Here is an 8,702-nt window from a genome sequence, read left to right as displayed (position 1 = left end):
CCTAGCCATTGTGCTTAGACTTGGGATTTTTATTTTTATTTATTTTTTTTTTAAAAATTTTTTTTTTAAATTTTAATTTATTTATGATAGTCACAGAGAGAGAGAGATGCAGAGACATAGGCAGAGGGAGAAGCAGGCTCCATGCACCGGGAGCCCGACGTGGGATTCGATCCCGCGTCTCCAGGATCGCGCCCTGGGCCAAAGGCAGGCACCAAACCGCTGCGCCACCCAGGGATCCCTGACTTGGGATTTTTAAATGAACATACATCTTAATTCAACTCTGAGGATGAAACAATAGTCTACTCTGCTCTTGTAAACTTTCACTTAACTTCCAAAGTATTCTGTTGGAAATGAAATATGAAAATGTCAATTAACTACTTAATTTAAAAAATTTCCCAAATTCAATGATTATAGTCTTTATTGTTAAATATGAGGGTGGAAGGCAGCCCCGGTGGCTCAGCAGTTTAGCGCCACCTTCAGCCCAAGGTGTGATCCTGGAGACCCGGGATGGAGTCCCACGTCAGGCTCCCTGCATGGAGCCTGCTTCTCCCTCTGCCTGTGTCTCTGCCTCTCTCTCTATCTCTGTGCTTCTCGTGAATAAATAGATAAAATTTAAAAAAAATAAATATGAGGGTGGATTTTTAAAAATGCTTTGGGGCACCTGGATGGCTCTGTTGGTTGAGCATCTGACTTCAGCTCAGGACAAGATCTGAGGGTACTGGGACTGAGCCCTATCACAGGCTCCCTGCTCAGCAGGGAGTCTAGTTTTCCCTCTGCCCCTCCCCACTCACGTGCTCTCTCCTGCGAGCACATGCACTCTCTCTCTCTAAAATTTTAAAAATCTAAAAAAGCAAAAAAACGCTTATAAAGTTTCTGGTTCAGGGAGTTGCTAGGGTTCTTGGAAATTTTATAGTTTAAAGGTTCTCAGTAAAATAGAGCACAAGTTTCATATGAAATTAGAATTTTCTAGTAGCTACTTTTTTTTTTTATTTTTATTTATGATAGTCACAGAGAGGGAGAGAGAGAGAGAGAGGCAGAGGGAGAAGCAGGCTCCATGCACCGGGAGCCCGACGTGGGATTCGATCCCGGGTCTCCAGGATCGCGCCCCGGGCCAAAGGCAGGTGCCAAACCGCTGCGCCACCCAGGGATCCCTCTAGTAGCTACTTTAGAAAAAGTACAAACAGGGGCGCCTGGGTGGCTCAGTGGTTGAGCATCTGCCTTCAGCTCATGGCATGATCCCAGAGTTCCAGGATAGAGACCCACATGGGGCTCCCTGCAGGGAGCTTGCATCTCCCTCGGCCTTTGTCTCTGCCTCTCTCTATATGTCTCTCATGAATAAATAAATAAAATCGTTAAAAAAAAAGAAAAAGTAGAAACAAGTGAAGTTAATTTTAATAATATATTTAATACAATAAATTGAAAACATCATTTCAATATGTGATCAATGCAGAAATTAAGAAGCTACCTTCTTTTGTTCACCATGTCTTTAAAATCTAATGTGAGTTTTACCCTTAGAGCATATTTCCATTTGGAAGATATGGAAATACTTGATCTTTATTTAGATTTCATAAAACTTAGTTGAAAAGAGTATATTCACATACCCAGATTGTTTGAGGCATACCTAAATTTTTCCAGCAGTTGAAATTAGATAAAAATTAAGTTTCTCAGTTAAGCCCACTTCATGGTAAGCGCTCAGTAGCTACATGAGGCTAGTAGCTGCCACATTTAGACAGTGCAAATGTAGAACATTTCCACCATCATAGAAACATAGGTCTACTTCAATTCACTGAGAAAACAGAATGGCAGTTAGTAGCAGATCTTGTTTATAAGGAGGTTCATAGGTATTAAATCATCTAGAATACCAACCTTTCAAAAGACAAGTGGTCACATGGATTGGAATACATGGGGTATAAAGCATTAACTGATGATAAACAACTTTTCTAGGAGAAACGAACCTGCTTACATATACTTGGTTGTCATACATAATGAGATTGAAATCAAATAGCTTCCATCACATTATGTCACACATAATGAGACTGAAATCAAATAGCATACATTATTCAGATTATATTTAGTGAGGAATTTGTAATTTACGGCAACATATACCTATCATAAAATATACCATTTCAACCTTTGTTAAGTGTACATTTCAGTGGTATTAAGCACATCCATAGTGTTGTAAAGCTGCCATCACCATCCATCTCTGGAACTTTTTCATCTTCCCAAACTGAAACTCTGTGCTCATTAAACTCTAACTACCTAGCGCCTGGCAGCCACCATTCTACTGTGTGTCTCTATGACTTTGATTACTCCAGGTACTTCCTCTAAGTGGAATCATAAATATTTGTCTTTCCCTGTCTGGCTTAATTCAGTTAGCATAATGTCTTTAAGGTTTATCCATGTTGTAGCCACATCAGAGTTTCCTTTTATTTTTTATTTTTTATTTTTTTTTAAATTTTTTTTTATTATTTATTTATGTAGTCATACAGAGAGAGAGAGAGAGAGGCAGAGACATAGGCAGAGGGAGAAGCAGGCTCCATGCACCGGGAGCCCGACGTGGGATTCGATCCCGGGTCTCCAGGATCGCGCCCTGGGCCAAAGGCAGGCGCCAAACCGCTGCGCCACCCAGGGATCCCTCAGAGTTTCCTTTTAAAGGCTGGATAAGATTTCATTGTATGTATATATCTCATTTTTTTTATTGAGATAAAATTGACATATAACATTGTGTATGTGTACAACATGTTGATCTGATAGACCTATACAGTGTACTATGATTACCTCTGTAGCTTTAACTAATACCTCTATCACATCACATAATTAAAATTTCTTTTCCTATGAGATCATTTAAGATGTAGTCTCTTAGCAATTTTGAAGCATATAATATGGGATTATTGACTATAATCATTATGCTGTGTATTAGAGCCTCAGAACTTACCTTTCTGGTGAAGTTTGTGATTGTTAACGATATCTCCTGCTTCCCACCTCCTGCACCCCAGGCCTGGGTAACTACTGTTCTACAGTTCTAGGAGTTTGGCTTTTATAGATTCCACATAGACATGATATTTTTTTTTCATAGACATGATATTATACAATATTTGTCTTTGGCTAATCTCACTAAGCATAAGACCCTCAAAGTCCATCCATGTTGTCACAAATGGTAGGATATCCTTATTTCTTAGGGCTGAATAACATTTAATTGTGTATATGAATATATTCATATATATACATATGTACATACATATGTACACGTGTATGTGTGTATATATATACACCACATTTTCTTGATCATTCATCTGTTGATGGACATTTAGGTTGTTTTGAATATCTTGGCTATTGCGAATAATGCTGCAGTGAACATGGGAGTGCAAATATCTTTTTGATAACATTTTTTCAATTATTTTGGGTATATACTCATATGGGATTGCTGGATGGAAACCCCTTAACCATTTTCCAAGGTGGCTGAACTACCTTACATTCCCATGAACAATGTACAAGGGTTCCCTTTTCTTTACACTCAACACGTGTTATTATTATCTCCTTAAGGATAGCCTAACAGGTGTGAGGTGATACCTCACTGTAGGTTTGATTTATATTTCCCTTTTGATTAGTGATGTTAAGCACCTTTTCATGAACATGTTGGCCATATGGATGTCTTCTTTGAGAAAATGTCTAATCAATTGCTCTGTCCATTGTGAAGTCAGATTGCTCTGTTGTTGTTGTTATTCAGTTGTATGAATTCTTTATGTATTTTGGAGATTAACCCCTTAACCAGTACATGGTTTGCAAATATTTTCTTCCATTCTGTGTGTTGGCTTTTCATTTTGTTGATCATTTCTTTTGCTGTGTGGAAGCTTTTTAGTTTGATAGGGTCCTACTTGTTGATTTTTTTGGTTCTTTTGCTTTTGGTGTCCTATCTAAAAAAAATCCTGAGACATGAGCATTTTCTCTGTGTTTTATTCTAGTTTTATCATGTCAGGTCTTACATTTAAGCCTTTAATCTGTTTTGAGTAAAGATTGAGGTCCAATTTCATTTCCCCACATATGGTTATTCAGTTTTCCCAGCATCATTTGTTGAAGTGACTGTCCTTTCCCTATTGAGATTTTTTGGCTCCATTGTCAAATATTAGTTGGCTGTAAATTTGGGGGTTATTTCTGGGCTGTCAATTCTGTTCTATTGGTCAGTGTCTCTGTTTTATGTCAATACCATACTGTTTTAATTTCTCTACATTGAGTATAATCTGAAATCAGGAAGTGTGATATCCCTCTGGCTTTGTTTTCTTAGGATTGTTTTGGCTATTCATGGCCTTTTATTCCATCAAATTTTAGGATTGTTTGTCCTAGTTCTCTGAAAAATGCCATTGGAATTTTGATAGAGATTGCTTTGAATCTGTAGATGGCTTGGGGTACTTTGGATATTTTAACAATATTAGTTCTTCCAATCCATAAACATGGAATAGCTTTCCATTTTTTTGTGGCTTCAGTTTCTTCCATCAGAGTCTTGCAGTTTTTATTGTTCAGATCTTGTGCTTCTTTGGTTAAATTTATTCCTACCTGTTTTGATTATTTTGATGCTTTTGTGAATGGGATAATTTTATTTCTTTTTTAGATATGTTATTGTTACCATGTAGAAATGCAACTGATTTCTGTATGTTGATTTAATATCCTGTAATGTTACTGAATATGTTGATTAGTTCCAACAGGTTTTTGGTAGAGTCTTTAGGATTTTTCTCTATATAAGATCATATCATTTACAAATAATGATACTTTTACTTCTTCTTTTCCAATTTTGATACCTTCTATTTCTTTCTTTTGCCTACTTGCTCTAGCTAGGATTTGTGAGAGTGGGCTTCCTTGTCTTGTTCCTGTTCTTGGTACAATTCTGTTCTTAGAGGAAAAGCTTTTAATCTTTGTCATCATGTATGATGTTAGCTGTGGGCTTGTCATATATGGCCTTTATTATGTTGCATATGTTCTTCTATTCTCAGTTTGTTGAGGGTTTTTACCAGGAAAGAATGTTTTATTTTGTAAAATGCTTTTTCAGCATCTAGTGAGACGGTAATATGGTTTCTTTTGTTCTATTTAATGTAGTGTATCACATGTATTGATTCATGTGTATTGAATCATCCTTTCAACCCAGGGATAAATTCCATTTTTCATGATGTATGATAATTTTAATGTGTTATTGCATTTGGTTTGCTAATATTTTGTTGAGAATTTTTGCATCTGTATTCATTAGGGATAGTGGTCTATAGTTTTCTTGTATATCTCTATCTGGCCTTGATAGCAGGGTAAATGCTGGCCTTATAAATTTAGGAGAGTTCCCTTGTCTTAGATTTTTGGGAAGATGGAGCAGAATTGATGTTATTTTTTAATGTGTGGTAGAATTCACTGGTGAAGAGATTTTAGAATACTGATTTAATTTCCTTAGTGATTACTGATTAAGATTTTCTATTTCTTTGTGATTCAGTCTTGGTAGGTTGTATGTTTCCAGGAATTTATCCATTTCTTTTAGCTTATCCAATTTATTGGCATGTAATTGTTCATAGTAATCTCTTATCCTATATATATTTGTAGTATCAGTTATAATGTCTCCTTTTAAATTTCTGATTTTGAGTTTTCTCTTTTCTGTGTTCATCTAGCCAAAGTTTTGTCAATTTCACTTACCTATTGAAAACACTTATTTTCATTGATCTTTTCTATTGTTCTTCTGGTATCCAATTTGTTTTCTGCTCTGATCTGTTATTTCCTTCTTTCTGCTAACTTTGGGCTTAGTTTTCTTTCTAGTTCTTGAGGTTAGATTGTTTACTTGAGATCTTTTTTTTTTTTTTAATTTTATTTATTTATTCATGAGAGACACAGAGAGAGGGAGAGACACAGGCAGAGGGCGAAGGAAGCTCCCTGTGGGGAGCCCGATGCAGAACTCAGTACCAGGACCTCAGGCTCACGCCCTGAGCAGAAGGCAGATGCTCTACCACTGAGCCACCCAGGCGTCCCACCTGAGATCTTTCTATTAACATATATACTCATCATTATAAATGTCTAAGAACCGCTGTTGCAGTATCCCATTGGTTTGGCTGTGTGGTATTTATATTTTCGTTGTTGTTGTTGTTGTTGTTGTTGTTGTTGTTTTAATTTTCCCTTTGATTTCTTCATTGGCACACTGATTATCCAGGAGTGTGTTGTTTAGTTTCCATGTGATTGTAAATTTTGTAGCTTTTTCTTACTGATTTCTAGTTTTGTCCTATTGTGGTCAGGAAAGATGTTTGATGTGATTTCAGGCTTCTTAAATTTGTTAAGACTTGTTTTGTGGCCTAACATATGATCTATCCTGGAGAATGTTCAGTGTGCACTTGAGAAGAATATGTATTCTGCTGCTGTTGGCTAGGATGTTCTATAAATGTCTAAAAGGTTTATTTGGTCTCATATACGATTCAAGTCCAATGTTTCTTTCTTAATTTTCTGCCTAGATGATCTATCCATTAGTGAAAGTGGAATGTTGAAGTTCCATTATTATTGTATTGTTATCTGTTTCTTCCTTCAAATCGATTATTATGTGCTTAATTAATATATTTAGGTGCTCTGATGTTGGGTGCATACATATTTATGATATATTTTCTTGATGAACTGACACCATTATTATAAAACAACCTTTTGTCTCTTGGTACTATTTTTGGCTTCAAGTCTATTTTGTTTAATGCAAGTATAGCTACTCTCACTTTCCTTTGTATACTGTATTTTGTTTGTTCATTAAGCCAGTGATGGGCTTCGGGTTCTTTCCACTTTTTTGGCTGGTGTGAATAATGCTGCTGTGAACATTCATGTAACAAATTATCTGTTGAAACTGAGGATTTCATTCTTTATTACAAATCTGTTAAGCTTATACAATATCCAAATTAGTAGCAGTGAAAATGTTGCTTCTTTGGAAAACCCCAACCCAAGATCTTTGAACAGGGGTGAAAAAAGTCTTCTAGTTATATTTTCTAAGAAACTGTGGAATCTGCTATGTTTTCTTGCATTGAGAAGATATTATAAATGTTCATACTGCATTAGACCTTATCACCATCTAATATATTATGTATTGCTTGTTTATTTTAACCAGTATCTTCAACCCTCTCCACCCACCACCCCTCCAGAATGTAAATTCCAGGACATGGATTTGAGGGGCAGTTTGTGTCCTGCTGTATCTTTGGTGCTTAGAATTGTGCATGCTACCCAGTGAGCAGTCAGTAAGATCTGCATGAATGAATGAATGAATGAATGAATGAATGAACGAACGATACTTCAATGTTACCCAGATTTATGTTTTGCTGGATATCATTTTAAAATGCTCTATATTTAGCTTCTTTGAACATCTCAGTATTACTGGTTTTCCGGGGCAGAGCATTCTAGTATAAAATGTCTGTGTTATACACCTTTATAAATGGTTGGAGACTAGGTACGATAAAGGATTATGTTGTATTGGGAGAGGAAAGAAGACAGAGATGGATTACACAAATTATATACATGGAATTTTGTCTCCCTCCAATTTGCCTATAATGTCCCCAAAGTGATAACCTGTAAAACATCAGAGACACTTGTACATTGATAACCTGACTTAGGAGTAAAAAGAAATCACTTGACCTTAACCGTGGAGGTTAAATGATCCAACTATCATCAAAAACACAGAAACAAACTAATCATTCCTTTCTTACATAAGAGCACTCCATTGTTTCCTCTCAATGTAACTATTTATTGATTTGTACTGGTCAATCTAGATACTGCTTTAGCAGAGTCTCAGTCTCTTTGAGCCACAAATGAGAGTTTTCTAAAACAGCAGGAACTTTGAAACATTACTACAAAGTAGGGAACCTGGTCCTTTTTCCCTTGTAAGCAAGGAAACTTGACTCTAAGCAGTCCGGAAGTGTTTTTTAGCCTCTTTGTTAGAATCATTTTCCTTGTCTTGGATTTTAGTAAGGATATAATCTCAGTTCCTGTTAGAAAAGGAGATCACAATGCCAGGTGTCAAATCCACATATCAATCCTCTCCTTAATTGCTGAAGTTTGACATGTCCCTATGTTTCCCCCAGAAAACGCTAAATGTTCTTTTATTAGCAATAGGGAATTAAATTTCCTATGTAGACTAACTTCTAAGTTATAAGAGAAACAAATAAAAACACCATGAGAAGGCGGGGGGTGGACTTCTTGCTTCAATTTTAAACTTTCTCAAAGTAATTTCTCTTTCCCTTCTCCATATTTTCCACAGCTTGCTTGCTTTTTTCCTCTTTTTTTCTTATGTTGGAACTCACTATCTAGTTATAGTTAGTACCTTCTCTGGAGAGTAAATTTTCAGTCAGAAACTCTTTAAAAAATATCTTAGAATCCTAATGAAAGTAGAAGAGGTCAACTAGACTGTTGAAATGAAAAGCGTTTTTTAAGCCATGTAGCTATTATGTTTAGGCAATTCATGAAACAGGGAGGGTGGAAACTCTTTAGAAAGATTTACAACTTTTTAAAAGTCTTTTTAAAAAAAAGGTAAAGAATATGAATTGGCTTAGAGTAAAAAAGACTAATAGAATAAGGAAGGAAAAGAAAAGAATATATTTTGTGTAAAAGCCACATTCATGGCCTTGTGCATGAATTTTACAGTCTAAGACCTACGTGATGGGGTTTAAAGTTTAATACTTTACCCCTGTGATTGCAAACCCTGGTTTTTCCAAACCTCC

This window comes from Vulpes lagopus, chromosome 7 (genome assembly GCF_018345385.1).
Source record: "Vulpes lagopus strain Blue_001 chromosome 7, ASM1834538v1, whole genome shotgun sequence".
Taxonomy (NCBI): Eukaryota; Metazoa; Chordata; class Mammalia; order Carnivora; family Canidae; genus Vulpes; species Vulpes lagopus.
This window is presented reverse-complemented; position numbering follows the sequence as displayed.